The sequence below is a fragment of the Sander lucioperca genome, chromosome 10 (genome assembly GCF_008315115.2).
Source record: "Sander lucioperca isolate FBNREF2018 chromosome 10, SLUC_FBN_1.2, whole genome shotgun sequence".
NCBI lineage: Eukaryota > Metazoa > Chordata > Actinopteri > Perciformes > Percidae > Sander > Sander lucioperca.
The window spans coordinates 16,441,880-16,458,090 of NC_050182.1; the positions used below are offsets into that span (position 1 = coordinate 16,441,880).

At 40.9% G+C, this 16,211-nt stretch overlaps 1 long non-coding RNA gene across 1 annotated transcript in view; it reads left to right on the forward strand.

The window, feature by feature from the left end:
- LOC116060937 overlaps window positions 1–16,211 on the forward strand; it is a 198,029-nt gene that overhangs the window by 69,885 nt on the left and 111,933 nt on the right. Inside the window, exon 2 of the long non-coding RNA XR_004107625.2 lies at window positions 15,893–16,016. This is a non-coding gene — a long non-coding RNA (uncharacterized LOC116060937). The remainder of the gene's footprint in view (window positions 1–15,892; window positions 16,017–16,211) is intronic.

The following is a 16,211-nucleotide window of genomic DNA, read 5'->3' on the forward strand; positions in this document are numbered from 1 at the left end:
CATTTGATTAAATTTGTTTAATATGTCATTCAGTGCCGCCATGGCGATGCTGATTTGCTCTGACAGTCAATTCAGTGCGTGTCTGACAAGTACTTTTGTAGCTCTTTCTAGTTACCCGTCATCATTTTTCTTAGAGCTTTGCACAGTTTGTTTCACCTCTCCAAGATGTTTGCGAGCACTTAAAGATAATTATTGCCAAATGATGCTCTAATGAGGGGAACAACTGTCCTTAAGTCTTTGCGTGAGAGCTGGGCCTGCTTGCTGGGACGCCACCTTTTTAGGCTTCATTTTGTTTGCCCGTTTGACAGTGTCAGACTTTCTATAGATGTTGCCTCAATCTGACGCATGCCATAATAATTGGCTGGGCTCCGGAGATGCAAATTGCTGAGGATTTATTAAAAATGCACCTTAAAGGGTTAGAAATGTCTGTTCGCAAGTCAAATTACCATTTCGCCTCTCTTTGAGTAGGTTTTTTTTTGTCAACCTCTCTTAAACTTCCAGCGCTCTTGGAAGAGGTCAGACGCAGCCCTTCATTTGTGGAGGAGGATTTTCGTCTCCTGTGGAAAATTGCAAGGCATTTAGAGCTATCGGAGAGGGTCAGAGACCTTTCCTTTAATTTCCCTTTATCTTCTCTACCATGCTGCACGACCCCAAGCACATCACAGTGCGGATGTCTGGCCTGTCTCTATGCATGCTGTTTATTTGTGTACCTGTTTTTTCCTTCTCAATCAAACGGGATGGAATTTTTCTCAACTGAACTTGGCTCATGTCTCCAAGATATTTTGGATCAATTTTCATGCCTCTCTCAGCTGTATGAGCATAACATGTTGTTGTTGTGATTTAATTCAAATCACAAATCTGAAATATTAACATTTAAATCCTGTGACTTATTTTTGAGATTTGATAATGAGATTGATGTTGAGTTGGCTGAGGTGATGCATTTGCTGGGAAAAAGCCTTCCTGCAGGTAAATCTTTTGTGTTACAGCCTGAATCTCCACAAGAATATTAATGACTTTGGTCCATTGTTTCCATTCAACAAGGCACTTCCTTGTGGCTGTTTTGTGTCTCTTTGCAGTCTTGAAAAGCCACTGTTGCTACGGGAACACACATTGTGTCACTGGTCAGCCATGAGTGACAGTTGTTTCTAATCAGTGACATAACGACACAACGATGAGCACTGAAGGACGAGCATTTTTTCCTTTTAAGCTTTCCAAGAGGATGTCAGCACAAACATTTCCACCGTAATCCGTAACCGAGACTCGCAAGCAGGGGACTGGAACTAATGAAGACAACTATTCAATTACTAGCTCAATTAATGCAAGTGCCTTGAAGCGCAGATCACAGATGAGCCGAGCAACTAGCCTTAGACATTGTAGACCACAACTGGAGGCGAACAACACACTGAGACATTACATTTCTCCAGCAATCCCTTGGCTTAGCACTCGTGGCCGTCTCCACTTTAAAATGGCTTTATGGGCTCATAAGAGGGACCTGAGAGTGTGCCTCAAATCTATGCTTTCGTCCACTGTGTATGGTCATAAGGACCTGAATTGACTTTGTCTCGATATGGACCCACAATCTCTTATAAGTATTACTCTGTTATCGCCATTCTCTCCCGAGGTTCAGCTCTAGCTGCACTATATTTGACCAAGCACAACAAAAAGTCCAATTTAGCCTGATTTCCCTTATTCTAGCTTTGATTCTTGCTTTGGCTCATATTGATTTCATACATCTTGTTAGGTTCTGTTTCTACTCTGTCTTGTTTTTGGATAAATCCGGTTTGTTTACAGTGTGCGATGACCCGCGGGGCGTCAAGATTATTCTTAACCCTCTCCCTCGCTGCGGTTTTGTGGTGTATCGATAGGTAGCCATGTTTGCTTATAATTAAGTCCCTACCACACAACAGATGGGACTCAGTTCAGACCTCTTGGCCCAATTAAAACAAGCTTTCCTACTTCAGTAGTACCTGCTTTGTTACATATTTATAAGTGCATTGAATTGATAAAGAGCAATACGTCGGTAAGGCATTTACACTGGTTGATACATGACGCTTGCACCCTCATGATGCGAAGCAACTCTGAATTACCACAGAATATTACATCTTAACATAATGCTGTTCCACCCTGATTAGAACATAGAAGTAGATTAAAGATAAAAAAACAGAGGCTTTGCAAAAGAAAAAAAACTCTAATTATTTTCCTAGAATTAAAACAAAATGGTAGGCTATATGCCACCAGGGAGTTGGGTCTAAATGTCTCATTTATCTGTAAAAGGCCTCGTGAGGATGTTTCCTTTTTATTTTAATTTCTCTTTTCTTTTCATACCTTTAGCATTCTTTTCCTTAATGCATTATATTACATCTCTTTTTTTCTAGTTCATCTTTGCAGTACTTATCGAGTACAAGACATGAAGTGCATGCATTCACTGGACTAGGAGACATTGATGGTAATAAGTAAAGGTGACTGTAAGTAATTCAAACTAGTTCATAGTCCTTCATTCATTATCCGGAGCTTTGCTCTATAGACCTTTGCTAAAACCACTGACAGGAAAAGGGACCACCCCTCTCCTTGTTCACACATGAAATACTAAGCACTCCAGTGTTACATTAAATACCATGTATTTCTCTGACTAATGGTTAACTGATCCGTAGAATAGCACACGTCTGACCTAACTAACTGTGATGGCGCAACAAGACTGCAGGCTTGTTCTGTCCTAAACTCCGTTACACATATAACTATAGAGAAAGCTCAATACTGTGTTTCTGTTTCTACTACAGATATCACATCATAAGTACTGATAACAATATAAATTCAATATACATTGTTTCATCCTTTTTATATTTATTTTATTTGCTTAATATCTGTGACAACCCAGAAGTGAATACGTGTCTGAAATCTTTTTATTAAACTCAAAATGATTTGAACAGAATTATCTTAATTGGAAATGGATCAGCCTGGAGGACCAGTGCTTGAGAATATATTCTGTGGTAGACATATGATACACATACAAGCTCCAAATGATCACCGTTGTTGTGTTTTCAATGTTTCCGTTTGCCATCGTGTTGAGAGGCTTGAGATTTTAGCTCACATTTTCGACCATAAAAAGGGATATGTCATCCACCACAATAATTTCCACAATTTTTACCATCCAGAGGAAGTTTTTCATGCTTCCTTCATCGCTTCAAACAAATGCACACTTTTTGGTCTTTGCTGTTCGAAAACCTAATCCTGTTCCCTTGCATGGTGCGTCTGCAAGTGTTTTATTGAGTCTTTGGTGTTAAAGCCAATTGACACTGATTGTGTCCCTTAAAACACTCATATTGCACTCTTGACAGTCTGTCATGCTTTTCCCCCTTTCCTTTAGAATAAAATAGCATCGCTGACATATTGACGGCTGCTGTGGCTACTGTTGTTAACACATGACATGTTGCTAGTGCTCATTGCGGTTGTTTGCACAAAGAGTGCCTATAGAAATATTTAGAAGATGTTTAAGTGGATATTTTTAAAAGTTTAAAAGTTTGTTTATTTTGACCGTCATTTTTTTCTGATAACGGGTCCACGAATTGGACTGAGACAGATACTGACTGTTGGATCAGCACAGCCCTAACTATGACTAAGAGTGGTGCTGCACTGCTCCGTGTGTGTGTGTGTGTGTGTGTGTGTGTGTGTGTGTGTGTGTGTGTGTTAGTAGGAGAGCCCAAAACAAGGTTTCCCTAGTGAGGTGACAGAGGCAGCTAAGCCAGTAAACAACGATGACAGTAATCATGTGTTTGTGGTGCTATGCTTCATCACCTGTCCAGCACCAAGGCTTGTTAAAGGACAAATGACTCTTAATAAAGCATATTCTTTCTCCTCATCTCTCTCTCTCTCCTCTCCGTCCGTCCTGTCGGTGTTCCTTTGCACCCCCGCAGCCCTGCCCCCACCTGAGGAGGCCAGGTTGCCAGGCCGTGGGGCGGTGGGATTGGCCGGCTCCACGCTGAGATTGATTACCCCTCTAATCTTAGGACTGCCAGTGTGTCTCCAGGGCGAAAACTCCTGCATGAATCCCCCATCTGCCCCAACTCCCACCCTTCCTCTGTCTCTCTACCTCCTCTCTCCCTCTTCCTACATCCCCTTCATCCCTCTGTCCCTGTGCTGCCAGAGGCACTGAGGGACGATACTAAGTCACAGCTCCAGACAGGGCCACTCGCTCGCAGTGCCTGCCTTGTTCGCCATATGTCACGGCAAATGGGGCTCCCGTGGACTCTACCTTGGACTCGCAGGGGAAAAAAATGACAAGGGGAGGTGTATAGGGGATGAGGGTTGGAGGCTGCATGACTTGGGCAATAGACTGTAGCAGAAAAAGCCAATCCTGCTTTGATTCAAAGATCTTTAAAAATAACAGTGCTCTTGCGGGAGTTGTGCATGTAAGAAAAACTAAAACCATATACTGTATGGATATAAAGAGACACATTGGTTTCGTTTGCTCTTGGGCGTTAATATGCTTTCTCTGTTTGCTGTGTTCACACGTGATTTGTTACAGCCAGGTGATGACATGACACCCTTCCAGTGTGCATTATCATGGCATCAAGGGCACAAGACACATGACAACTTGTAAAGGTGACAATTGAGCTTGCTGATGTATGACTTGTCATCCAGATGCTGGTGAAATTAGCTCTCTTGGTGGCACTCAAGCTCTCTCTAGATTTAGAGAGACCGTGGCTGGGTGGTGACACTACCTCTCAGAATGTCACTTTGGCATTCGACTTCTCATGCTAAGCCTGTTTTTTTTTTTAGGATCAGGGTGGGAAAAGAGTGGAAACCCACTGACAGAACAATTAACACTGTTGAGATTTTGCACTAAGAAGTAACAGTATGTATGATGATGACAATTTTATTTTAGTTCCACCAATTATAACAGCATTGCCTTTAGTTTGAGATCATTTCAAGCTAGAAAATCTTCTCTAAGTGAGTTGCATGGGTCAAATCTCACTTTTTTTCCGTGTTGGCTTCAGTGGCGACCAGTTAGAGTGGTGTTGTTGTGATGTGGTGTTTACATGCGTCTGCATACATGTATTGCGAAAGAGTCAAATGCATGCACAACCTTGCAGTGCTCTGTGTTTAAAAATATGATAGCTTTAAGGCAAATGAGCAGTTCAAATATTGTTCAATATACGTTTAAATTGCGAGTTTAATTTGTATTCTAAATATGCCGATAATAATAGTGAATGCTGATAATAGGAAAGTAAGACCATTTTGATTGTCTCATATGCAATTTAAAGACAAACACATTTTCAAGGAAACTTGAAACTTTCTGTTTACTAAGCCACCTGCACCAAAGCTATAGTCCTAACACAGGATGAGTAATGCTTAAAAGCCGAGTTCATTTCGTACATATGAGTGCTACCCCAAAAGCACATGGAAACGGCCAGACAACCCTCAGAAGGCTCTTTGAAGTGCTCTTTCAGGCCACCATGGATTGCCCACACACAAGTACTCACAAACACTTGAGAAAGTCTTTGAGGGCACTGTTTTCTAATTCACCTCTGCACCTGTTTATACCTTCTCCCCATTCTTCCTTTTTTTCCGTGTCTGAGTGAGTCCGAGTCATAGGAAGAAAAAAAACGGAAAGAAAAGCAGCGTGGGTGAATCTGAGCAGAGAAACATCCTCTGGGTCTTTTTCCTTTTTTAAAAGAACTCCTCCAGATCTCATGTTTAATTCATGAAGGAGGGCTCAAGCGTGATACATCCTGGCATGACAGGCAGAGTCCATCTTTGTCTGGCAAACATGGATCGGACCGGACCAGGGGTGATATGCCAATCCCCATCAGAGCCCCGGGGTGCCGCAGACTGGTCAACAGCTGGGGGCGAAACCAACGCTATTTATTGGAACCAAAGCGTGGTTAATTAAACAAGTTCCCTTCGGTCAGAAAGCAGCTGGAGTCGGTTTCCTCCAGTCAGTGCCAGGCTGGCTGGAAGGCACACTCCACCACACAAAGGAAGAGGAAATGCGACAGCGTTCTTCAACGTAGGAATGTACAGACACAAGACACACATGAGAGGATGTTACTGTTTGGGAGTATTTAGATTTCAAGATTCTGAGTCTAAGGAGAAGAGTGGGATGTGCTTGCTTTGGCTCACCCACATGCTACTGTATGCATCAATCCACAACCCACACCCTTAAACCCAACTCCAGCTTTGTATGCAAGCACATAACGAACAAATTAAATTTGTTTTAGGCTCTCCAGATCTGCTTACTTACAGCACATACAAACATACCGACACACACACACACACGCATAGGCGCAAACACAACCACAAACAAACTCAAACGAGAGAAATCTTATCAAGCTGAGCACCGAGTTAAGATTAGGCATCCTTGTCCGCCTTCACAGCCTAAGACGTCGTGGTCAAACCTGGGGCGATTTCAGAGAGAAAGATTGAGTGGCAGTTGTTAGTTGACTGAGAGGATGTGAGGAAAAACAAGACGTATTCGGAGTGCTAAATCGCTGATAGGGTTGCAAACTGGGGGAGGGCGAGAAAGAGAGCAAGAGAGGAGGGGGGGCTGGGTACAAAATAGCCAATTTCATAGTACACATGTGGATTAAGTTCCCTCCTTTGAAAACGTGCCGGAATGCCCATGTACCAATTACGCCCCGGTGGTACAGGCGGGAGCTGTGGGGCCATGTTTTTGGATGTTCTTGCGCCTGTTTGTGCTCGGGCTTGCCAGATTGTCTGCGGGCAGCGTTTGTGCCTGCTTTGATTCGGTGCCAGTGAGGCCTCCCAGGCTCTTGGCACCCTGACACCTCCCCATCAATACGCTGGCACCGTGTGGTATGGGGTATCAAAAATGACCCAATTAGAGGATGGCAATGTGTTCTGACAGGCACTACCTGGTCGGGTGTGTTTAAAACTGCAGTCTTTCTTTCTTTCTTTCTTTCTTTCTTTCTTTCCTTCTCTCTTTCTTTCTTTCTTTCTTTCTTTCTTTCTTTCCGTCTTTCCTTCTTTCTGTCTTTCTCTTTGGTGCACACTCTACCTCTTCCTTGTCTCTCTGCTTCTCTCTGTCTTCTCCTGCATTTTGTACTCCATGTGCGACACTGAGTGGGTCTGCCTGCCTTGACACCCTCTTGTTGTACGCTTCTTTCAGCTGTTTGCTGTAAACATCCCAGCCCCTTGCAAGTGTGCAGATGCGAGGGGATTGGTTTTGAGTAAGATCACTGTGATTAGAGCGCTCAGTGACAGAAACATTATCCACAGAGTTGGCTTGTCAGTGTTCCTTGCCATGACTGACAAGTCTCTGGATCTCCCATCCTCTTTTTCTATGTCTCTGTTTTTCTCTGCTGCTCTCTACACTTGATCAGTCTGTCTTTTCCATGTGTAGCTGGAGTTCAGTTGGCATCTCTGCCAGCGTGAGTTTATATGTTTGCACGATGTCTGCAGCTTCTTTAAAGATGACCCTGAAAAGGTTTTCTGTTGAGTTTTTAAAATGTAAAAAGTAATTACATACTATTAAAGTAGTACTAGTTATTCATTATATAATTGCCATTTTATTTATTTTGGTCATGGGTTTGTTCAACAAAATTTGATGGCCTAAAAATCCAGATCCAACTGAATGCTTTACCTAATATACTTATTTTTCTATGTACCTGCTACAATTACCCGATGAAAGGCTTATTATAGGTTAGCCCAACTCCCTTTACACAAAGATTATAATACTTTATCGCACAACCCGATTAAATACTGTATGTTACTCTCTCTTAATTGAAACTGTGTGCAAAAGTGCAATCGTATGCCATGTCTTTCAGCTCCCACTAATGTTTTGACACATGTCTGTGTTATAAGAGTTGTATGGAATTTACTTCAGACAGGGATTTCTAGCAGAAATTGTTAAATGTACATTTTTATTGTAGGGCTGTCAGAACAAAGTAAAAAATGTCCATTACTGTTTTCCAAAGCCCAAAATGACGTCCTCAAATTTTCTTCTTCTTTCTTTCTTGTTTTGTCGACAACTCAAAGATATTCAGTTCATTGTCATAGAGGAGTCAAGGAACTAGAAAATATTCACATTTAAGAAGCTGGAATCAGAGAATGTATGCTTATTTTTCTTAAAAAAATTACTCAAACCGATTAATCGATTATCAAAATAGTTGGCGATTAATTTATCAATAGATTAATTGTTGGTGGCTCTAGTTTAATGTAGAGACAGGAGAGTGGAGAAAGATTCTGTGAAACCTTTAATCCACTTCAGAAAAGACTGGAAGTTACACAAAGTAGAGCTTTTCTTTTCATTGTTAATGGACTGAGATATAATTGTATTTAACTTGACTAGAGCAGTGGGGAAAGGTTACAGATGATTAACTGAAATGATTAGTATTTACCACATTTTCAACATTTACACAACAATCCTCTTTTGATTCATTTTCATCTTAAAAATGGTACAAACTGCCAAATTGCCTTTCTGCTCATTTGTATTAGTTCTAGTAAAACTGTCTATTGAATTACATTTAGTTCCTTCTCATTACATTTAATGCCTCAGTTGTTCCATCTGAGAGCCTACTGTGAAGGTTTGGCATCTGATACCCTCTGGCATGATACTGGTCATGAGCTGAGCCCTCACAGGTCTCGACTGGCATGTTAGAGCAAGCTGCCAGCCTAGATGGGCAGTTGGCGCCAGGTCCACTACCAGCTGGTGAGGTTCTGTGCCATTCTCAGGGCTCATCTGTCAAAACTCCTGCGACTCCTCCTCCTCCTCCTATGTATATTTAGTGTCACTCTGCTACTTGGAGTAAGCATAAATCACCCATAGAAACCTTGATTTACGGTTGTTTTAAAGGAATATCAGTGTTTTTATACTGCATGTGGCACACATATAGTGGAGTACCTGAGAAATTATATTTCAAAATACATTTACTCTCACTGAAGTAACAGAAAAGGATATATTACTGGATATAGAGCCAGGGGCGATTCTAGGATCAGACCTTTAGGGGGGCTCAGCCCCTAATGAGAATGTGACACGGATACAGTGCCTTGCAAAAGTGTTAACCCCCCCCTCCCCCTCCTGCTAAATCAGTAATTTCATTATCTGATAATCTCTGAGCTAACTACTGAAAAACAATGTCAGCTAACTTTTTTTGACACTATTAACACTAGGATGGAACTAAACCTGACATTTAATAAGTCACAGTAATAACCAATTTGACACAATGTTCAAAATGTCATCAATTTCAGTTGCTTACATTTCAATTTGGGTTCTAATCTGCGCCGTGAAATTACCAATTTCTTCTCTGGGGACTGCCAACGTTAAACTTCACAACCGCACTCCTGCTCTCCCTCTGACAGATTAGATAGAGCGAGACTGAGCAAAAGGCGGGAGTCTGGCACAACCACCTCTGATTGGCCAACACTGTGTTTCTGTTAATAGTAAATTTTGTCCTCTGTCACTAACAGACAAATTCACAAACTCTCACTTGAAGCACTAAAATTGATTTTTTTAGAATTTTTAGGGGGCTTGAGCCCCCCTAAAAAGGGTCTAAAATCGCCCATGTATAGAGCCCTGGTCACTGTGAAACCTTGCTGCCAATGTACCTACTATAAATCTTCTCCACTTATATTTCAACCTTCCCCAGTTTCTCTCTGATCTGTTAATCTTTTGGGTAATATACTTGCTCATGTACTGTGTAGTTTCTGTGTGTGTGTGTGTGTGTGTGTGTGTGTGTGTGTGTGTGTGTGTGTGTGTGTGTGTGTGTGTGTGTGTATGTGTGTGTGTGCGCTTGTGTGTCTGCTTCCTCTGCTGATTGATTGGGTGTGCGGGTTAAATGATCAAAAAAGCTTTTACGATTATAGGACAACTCCTTCTCTTAAGGCACCTGTTAAGTTGTTTGTTGCCAGGAGAAACGGACACTTCATCATGCTACCGTAAATGATTTCCCTGCTCCCTCACCCCGAGCTCCCTTTTCCTCGTTTCATTTCATAGAGAGGATATTTTTGCAGGAGGCCTCCCATTCTTTAGTGGAAAAAAGCAGGGAAGACTAAAAAGGATGTAGTGCTGTTTGAGGACAATAGCTTATCTACGAGTAACGATGTCTCGGCTAATTTGTACGACTTGCCACATCCTGCCGTGGCGCAACAGCTGAGTGCTTTCAGAGAAAGACTGATTTGACTTTGGCCATTATCTTTTGATAGATAAGGGGTCTGCTGGTGCTTTTCTCATCCCTCAGGGTGTGGTTTAGAAGATCGAGGACATGTTTTTACCCATTGACATTGATGCAATACAACCCAGAAGCAAGGGTACTAATGTCTGTGTGGAGTCCACTCAATCCTGGTGCCTAGTGTCCTCTCCTTGCCCCGGCCACTGCCTGCGGAGCCCTATAACCAAGGAGTGTGCCCACCAACCATGAGTCATTAAGGTCTGTGTTTAGACAGGGCTAGGGGTCATTGTGTTAGAAAGGTAATGTATAGTCTCAGGATTGACTCAGAAATCAGAGGAAGTCCACTTCAAACACCTTTTTTCTTCAAGGAAACAAAGAACAGAAAGAAATGAGAAGTAAAAAGTGAGATGTTTCTGTTGCAAAGGTCTAAGCAGATTCAGCTCATTTAGCCGAGATTTATGTGTTGATTACTCAGAAATAACTTTAAATACAGGCTAAATGTTTTGGCAAAATGATCATATTACTCTTATTGCAAGCAAACAAGACTAAACTGGTATTTATCTTGCAGAAGCGGAGCAATTTCTGTAGGTATGTTTTGAATGGCAAGAGTTCATGAGTATTGGAGGAAAAAAGCTCACACTTTGCAATTAATTAAAATAAATCCTTTTAGTGTAGTTTTTAGCACATTTAAAAGCCTGAAACTTGACCATTAACCTCCAAATGGATGTGAAACACCACTAGTGTTCCCATTCCCCTTTCTAAAAACAATGTGCCACAAAAAGGACTGTAAAATGAAATGATGAGTTTTAAATGTCTTTTTTCAGGCAAACTCAATTAGCAGCATGTTTTTTTTTTTTCTCCCCTTTTGCAAAGAGCCCTACATTAGCACCAAGACTAGTTATTATTTCCAGCGCGGACATCTTTACAAATGATTTCTCTCTGCCTTTCCACCACTGCCTCCCGTGTACCACTATGTTCCAAAGTGGGCTCCAATTATGAAAGCATTAAAAATGCTAGGGAAAGATTTAGGTACATTACACCACTCAATGACATTCTACTCACCATTATGTTATTAGCAGAGCGCAATGTGTAAAAAGGGCCTTTAATTGAGAAAGTGTTGTAGAAAATACATTTAAAACTGCCACTGTTAGCCTCACTCCCAGCCTCATGCACTGGGAGCTGTGCTCGCTGTGAAAAGCTTCTCATCTCGGACAATTTGGCTAAAATCCCTCACTCATGACAGGTCTTTAGGGTAGGACCTACACAAATGCAAGTATGTGCACACATATTGTATTGTCTACTCTCAATCTCTTGATCCCTTTTATAAAAAGTCAAATATTAAGACAGAATTAACAAGGTGGGCCACACATTCATTACATGGATGGATGCTGAAACTAATGATGATCTTCATTATTGATAAATCTGCTGATTATTACAGCACCTTGATTAATCAATTAATATTTTAGTCTATAAAATGACAGAAAAGAGTAACATGCTCATCTCAATTTCCCAGATCCAAAGGTTACGTTGTCAAATTGCTTATTTTGTAGGACCAGTCCAAACGCCAAAGGTATTCAGTTTGCTATCTAACTAGCAAATCTTCAATTTGAAGAAGCTGAAAACAGTTGAACACATAAAATACATTCAATTCTCAACATAGCTGTTGATTTTCTGTCAATCAACTAATCGATTAATAAACTAATAATTACAGCTCAAATGTCAATTCAAGTTGGTCAGAGTTCATTGTTGTGTGCGTGTTTTCTGACTATGCGTTTTGTATGCATGTGTGTGGGCATGTATGTATGTTCCCGTCTCTGTTTTTAGTGCATTTTAGTGTTCATCTTATTGGTTTTTGAAGGTTTTTTAAAAAAAAGTTAACCCACATAAGAGCATGCAATCTGTCATTGAAGTTACAACATTAAACTCACGATCATTTGAAAAAAAAAATGTCATTAATTAAAAGGAAATGTGCTGTATGTGTCCCCACAGATGTAAACAGTGTCGCGTGTTTCTCTTGGAAAAAAAATCTTCCGTCCATCTTCCGCTTATATGGCAGAGTAACAGATGGAGTTTGGTTTCTGTCCTTGTGCTGCATCCACACACCCTATGTGTCATCTGTCATTACATTCAGGTCATTGTTTGGAGCTCAGTGGCAGCGTGACTGAGTTGGCCACGGCTTGACAACTGTCTCTGTTTCACACAGACAGGGAGAGAATATGCAGACACCCTCAACACTCAAGGGGCAGAAACTGTGTGCCATTGTGTGGCCTAGTTCAGTTTCTCGAATTAGGACTACGATGTTATCCAGAATTATTGAAAAGAGTAGATCAAAATATATTTCTGCCCTGACCTATTCATGTGCAATATAAGTCGATACCATTATATTGTGAAGAATCTGTTGTTGCCTGCTGTTTTTTTTTTTTTTTGCATATCTATGATGTTTACTGTGCTACCTTACAAACAGATGGCGCAGTGTCACATTGTATTGCAATATAAAACAATTTTATTGTGTACCCCATTGGAATATTTGTCTTTTCACTTACGTGGGACATAAACCCACCATTGCATGACATATAATCGAAACAGAGTAAACAATGAAAGCATACATACAACATGCATAACTGGATCATCTCAGAGTGTCGTATTGTAATGATGACTGAGTTGTGAAGATGCACATAAAAGATTGTTACATATTGTAGCTCTAGTTCTGTGATCATTAGTGGAACAGCCAGATCACTTATTAGAGGGGTCTCTGCCTTTGATGATAGAACTAGAATTACAATATGTTTTGTTTTATTGGCTTACACAGCAGAGCCTAATTCTCCCCCTATCATTCCTGCAAAGCAGTAGAGAAAAACCATCTGGCATCATACTTTGTGATACAAGCCTGTTTAGCAGACTTGTATCACTTGTGCAAATGCATCCACCCCCAGAGATGGACTATTTTGACATTTCTGTATAGAGAACCACAGTGTACAGTGGAGGTTCTGTGCTTGTTTCACCATATTAGAGCATTTTCCCGCTGCCAAACCTGGTAGTACTCTCTACAAGGACCACTGGGTAGCCAGCTGGTAAGCCACAGCTTTACAGTCTCTTATGCCTCTTTGGCCACCGTTGGGCACTGCAGGGAAAAACCAGAGGTGGAGCACAAACAGTTGGTCCGTGGGAGATTAGATGCGGCCAATAAATGCTGAGTAAGCCTTCATGGCCCAGCCTCTGAGTACTACATGTTTTGTTTGAGAATTTTGTGCAACAATTTATCCCAAAAAAAAGATAAGATGACTGTGAAACTGAAATCTGCTTATATACTGTATACATTAATTTTAAAAATGTAATCTGGCATTCATTCATTTTAATTACTAACCACTCGGAAAATAAACGATATCACAACACCAATATTTTATTCCCAACACAGATAGTGTCATCTCTCTTATAGTATGTTGAACTGGCTGATTGTTGGCATGTTATAAGACTCCTTATCTACAGCTTAATTCATCCATCTCTTCATCCAACCATCTGACCCTCTTGTGCCTTCCCTGAGCTCCTGCAGTGGTTGATGGGACAGGTTGTTATTAATGTCTTTGGAGTTTAGAGTTTTCAGATGCATCTCTATGGCCTTGCTCTAGACCTGCAGGGTCAGGGCTGCCATATAGGCTGCTGATTATATATGTATGCATAAATCTAACTATAAGCTGGCCTGACGGTGTGTGCAGTTGTTCATACGTGTGTTCTCCATACGTGTTTGTGTGGTCATGTGAAAGAGATAGTGAAACTACGGGTGCCGGCGAGTAGTGTTGTGTGTGTCTGTGTACAGTATGTGTGGCTAGTTGACGTAGACGTGTGCTCATGGTTACAAATGCACCTCTTTGGCTTTCTGTATTCTGATATAGTAGATGATCACCCCTCATTCTCCGAAGGGGCACTACTGCATTTTACATCTGTCAGGTGGCGAGTATTTACCAGAACCAAAGCCCCCTGTCACATATGTACAGTATGTTTATATATTATTAGCATTGCTTAGCTTAGTGGCACGCTTCAACTGCACGTTTTTCATTCAGATGAATAAAATATATCCTTTGAAATCCATTTATTAATAAGAACTATTGACCAGCAGTATTGACTGAAGCTCAAGGGCTTGTATCCAATAAAATCTGTTAACCTTGCGTCTGCCATGAAGTGTGGAGTCAAATCTACTTGAAGTAGCAGAGGGGAAAAAAAAAACCTGAATATATGTTTTTTTTTAATTTTTTTTACATTTTTTAAATAAATGTAATGTATATAATTTAAGCAGCACCCTCAAACAGTGCAGTTTAACACAACCAAGCTAAAGCAGATCATTGTAAAGATGAAACCTGCGTTGAATCTCAGCTGCATCCTTCTTTCCTTTATTTTAATTTTTTTTTTAATTATTTGTATCTTTAGCCAGGTATGATGATAACAGAATGACGGACTGTTCCCTCTCATATGTACTTATTTAAACCTTCCCACACTAATGCTTCCACCAATGGCTACAACCACATTTTCATTGTGTGTGTGTGTGTGTGTGTGTGTGTGTGTGTGTGTGTGTGTGTGTGAGAGAGAGAGAGCGAGAGAGAGAGAGTGCAGCTCTGCCTTTCACTACTGGTTAGGGGGCTAACACCTCTTTCAGGTTAAGTCTTTTTTTTTTTTTCACCACAAAAAAGAGAGCGAATAGCAGCATTTTGTGTTCCCTCCTCCCTCCTTCCTTTCCTCGCCCAACTCATCTGTCAATGAAAGACACAGTTTTGCCACAAGGCATTGTGTGTTTAGCGGTGGTGCCAGCAACTGCCATTTGGGTGCAGGGAGGCAAGGGGATCCCACCCCCTTTGAACTGCTGCCAAGCCAGCCAGCTTGCACCTTCTTTAATAACTTCCCCTGAAGGCACTTCCTTTTTTCTCTCCCTCTCCCCTCCTCTCTCTCTTCTTTTTTTCCTCTTTCTCTCATTCACTCCCACCCTCCTGCCTCTTCTATTTTTTTAAATGACTGCAGTTTTCACGGGTAAAGCTGTGATGCTGATAAGAAAGGTAAGGCTGCTTTAAACTGACAGCCTGACATCAAATCTCTGTGGAAAACGCACGCAAATGAGAAGAGGGTTAAGAGCATGTGTGGACTTACAGACAGAGGCGTATAGAATGTGTTTTCTAGAATAAAATGTTGCTAATTTTTGTAAAAAAAGAAAAGTATTACGAATCCACTTAACATGTCAATGTGTTCTTTTGTTCATTTATAAAAATCTTCAATACGAGTCTGTTAAGCCACACACACATCTATACATCTGCCTCAAAATAAGACGTTTGTGAAATTAGAGAAAGCACGCTCATTCAAAGTTTAACGTTGACAGATAAGAGTAGGCTACTAATGAGTACATATTTTTGTGGTCATTGGCACTCATATGAGAACTATTACTGCTTATTAGTACAAAAGTGTACTGATATGGGTGCAGATGAATAAAACCCCTTTTAGATGATAGTCTGATTTATATGAATGCATTTATTGTCACCCAGAGAAAACACATTATTATAGTAGTATAGTATTCTGAAGTAAGAAAATAAAAAAACTGTTTTACTGTATGTATACATATAGTAAACTAGAAAGGAGACATAAAGTTAGCGGGAGTGGAATAAATATAATATACATTTAATAAATTTGACCACAAGTACAAAAAAAGACATAGACAGATACTAGGTGAAGAAAATTCTCATTTTTACCCTGCCTGACTGTGATTCTTTTTCCTTCCTGTCATATAGCCAGCCTCTGTGGGCCTCTCAGGACTGGGTTAACTCGCACCATAAAGGCACCCTGTGAACTCCCGACCTGTCGGTTCCACTGTACAACACCATGGCCCCGGGACAGACAAGCTAGAGTGGAGAGGTAAAGTGAAAAAAGGCCTGAGACTGGCTTAAAGCACAGTAGGCAATAGGTGTCATATTAAGGGTGTGTAATACACTATGTCACCTCAATGGCGTATGGGCTATTAAGGCTATAACCTCATACACTGTGGCGTTTATTTTGTCACTAGGGATTATTTGGAACAAACGGGTGTGCCTTGGTGTGGTTGTTTGTGTA